General features: G+C 32.2%; 1 protein-coding gene across 1 annotated transcript in view; it reads right to left on the bottom strand.

Annotated features, from left to right (window-relative positions):
- FGL1 (fibrinogen like 1) overlaps positions 1-1947 on the bottom strand; it is a 30103-nt gene extending 28156 nt beyond the window's left edge. The window contains exon 1 of the mRNA XM_015592796.2: positions 1871-1947. The gene's annotated coding sequence lies outside the window, so the exon portion shown is untranslated. The remainder of the gene's footprint in view (positions 1-1870) is intronic.
- Between the last annotated feature and the right edge of the window lie 1157 nt (positions 1948-3104).

Here is a 3104-nt window from a genome sequence, read left to right as displayed (position 1 = left end):
TAGTCCTCCAAAATAGAAGAGGTTTAGATTTATTATTTTTAGAATAAGACAGATTATGTATGGCTCTAGGTGAAATCTGTTGCTTCTATGCCAATAACTCTGGAATAAGAAAGGAAAGTTTACCACTAGTACAGAATAATTTAGATGCCAGGGAAAAACAAAGACTAGAATCAGATAACTGGTTTCATAGGATGTTCTAACAACTATTTGCTACTGGAATAATTAGAGAAAGTTTACCACTAGTACAGAATAATTTAGATGCCAGGGAAAAACAAAGACTAGAATCAGATAACTGGTTTCATAGGATGTTCTAACAACCCTCCTATTTGCTATAGCTGGACCTTTAATCCTCTTCTTCCTCCTATTAACTTTTGGCCTATGTTTCCTCAATTTCTTGTTTAGATATATAAGGAAAAGAATTAATTTCACATAAAGAATTAAGGATCTGATTTTCCGCTAAGGCCAGTGGGGAATGTACTGGCTGGAAAATTACTGTTTGGCTATCGCCCATGGGAACATAATGCTCTAACAATAAGCTTTCTGCTTCTGTACCCCTCGCTTGCACAACCGACCTGTGGGTTGACAGTTAGTTAAAAGAAGAAAAATAGACTTGTGTGTTCAAACAGGATGAGGAATGGGGTTTAGGGCTTAAAAACCCTGTACCTCTACATTTCGGGGCTGCTTAATTTGGGGTCTGCGTACCCCTGGCAGACCCAGCTGGCTGAATAAAGAGTGTGTTTCCACTAGTTTCTGGTGGTTCATGTGTTTATCGGGGGGTGGCGGCTACAACACTATCTCAAGTCCTCTAAAATTCCCTAGTGCCCTCATTTGTAATTCTAATCATCTTCTACAGTATTAAAGAAATGTTTACGCGTTAAGAAACTTGCTTTGGAAATCTGGTCTCCATCATTCATTAGAGTAAACTGTTATTATTCTGCAAATCTTGCTTGTGGTAAAGTTATATCAGGTTATTTAGTTCCTCACTATACAAGTAGTTGTATTTCTTTTACAATGTTTTGGCTTTGGGTAGTTTCAAAACTTTTAGTTATTGTAAAATTAAAATAGTTTTCCATGTACTATATTATTTAATATAAATTATTCTAAGACTATAAAGTTTAATTTCTTCCCCACTAAAATTTTTTAGTTGATTATAGTGAATTAAATTTAAAGACAAAAATATTAAGTTTGGAACTTAAAAAGTTCTACAGCTGATACATAATTTTTAAAAATACAATTACAAAACAAAAATACATTAGTAGCATATAAAATTTCAAAGTTTTAAGTGAGCCATGATAAAAGAATACAAGATAAAAGAAATAAAAAAGGAAGAAAAAGTTATTGAAGAAAGCACGTTAGTAAGTTAGCATTCACAAATGGACTATACCCTTAATGTAGGACAGTTAGTTAAAAATTTACCCAGGAACACAAACTTAGAGACTCTTTTTATGCTATTTTCTGTTGACATTTTTCCTATTTCTGAAAATGGAAAATAACAGTATCTTTGTTATTTATCTCAAAAATATGTACTAAATGAATTTGATCCCCAAAGACAAAAATACAGAAAAATATTTCTGAAGTTTTACTTTAGAAGTGTAAATTATAACATGGCCCATTTTATTTTCCACTTTGTATAATGAAACTGCAAATCCTATTATTTACATCAAATTCCCAGCCAATGTTTTCAAACTATACCAGGAATGGAAAAGAATTGTAATTCTAAATCTCTTTTACAAGCTGCAGAAGAAGCCTTCTCTCTTATCAACCTGACCTTCCTTGATAGTCAATGGTTATTTATTGAATTTTGCTATCAACCCTATGAAATAAATTAGCATTATTAAAATTATGTCAAAAGTGCAAAGATGTTAAATACCTTGCCTAAAGTCAGAAACAATCAGAGACACAGCTCAGGCTTGGTCCAGCCACTCGGCCTGCCAGGATCCTTTAAACTGCACTCAGAATTTACAGTGGTTTCTCCATTATTTGATTAGAAATAGAAACACTGTTGATTCTGGCTTTAATCCAAAAACAAATATGTGAGGAAATCAGTTTAACTGGAAGGAAAATTAAAAGAGAAGATTCAAGGAGAAATCCCAATACCCTGATATTTTTGTTTTTTCCTCTATTTGTATGGATCTTTACGAAAGATCTAATAAGATAGCTTTACAAAAATACATCTCTGATTTTTAACTTATTATTATTGTGCTCATTCAGAGAATTTTTGTACGTTGATTAACTTTAGTCATAGTCACTTAAAGATTAAACAAAGATCAGTTGAAGCTTTGCTATATAGTACTACTAATAAAATTTTACCTATAAGATGTAAATTGAAATATCGTTTCAAACTACAATGTGGAAAAAAACTAAACTTTTCTTAGTTATAAAATAATGGGGCCAGTCATTAATTTCCAAGATGAAACAGTTTATTTGATCTTTAAGAAAAGCAGGATTCCCCGAAGCATAAAATTGTGAAATTTATCTGTAAGCATCAATTATCCTCTGAATGAGTTATTCCTTTTATTTTAAACTCTAGAGGATTTTCTAATGTGTAAGATATGACTTGTTAGCTCCATTAATCATATTGCATAATAGTTTCAGACTGTGAATCCAGGTTCATCATTTCTTTTTTCATTCTGATGTAACTCAAGTTCTTGTTTGCTATTTGTCCTGTGATTCCTATTTCTTAACTTGGATTCCAGTAAAACACTGAAGTGGTGTTTTTTTTCCTGTTCTCTGTTGTTTTCTGGACTCAAGTACTGCTGGTGTTCAGCCTTCCCATTTTCCCGTCATTCACGCAGAAATTTTGAAGTTTATTAAGGTAAAGGTGATTCTGATGATTTACTGGAAAGAAAAAAGTCAGTTAGGTTGTAGTGATTTATATCCACAGGAGATGTTAGAAATTATACATTCATAATTATAGTGAATTCAAGCTGCTGCTGACCTTACATTTCAGAAACAGAGGTATGGAATTATTTGGTTGATTTGATAATTACCTTTGTGGTAAAAGGAAATATTTTGAAATACAAACTATTTTTCCTCCTTGTGTTGCTTTTGTCTTCTCCCTATTCAAGCATTTAATAAGTACTATGCTCACTTCTTCCAAGGAG

Source organism: Pteropus alecto, unplaced genomic scaffold, assembly GCF_000325575.1.
Source record: "Pteropus alecto unplaced genomic scaffold, ASM32557v1 scaffold24, whole genome shotgun sequence".
NCBI lineage: Eukaryota > Metazoa > Chordata > Mammalia > Chiroptera > Pteropodidae > Pteropus > Pteropus alecto.
This window is presented reverse-complemented; position numbering and strand designations above follow the sequence as displayed.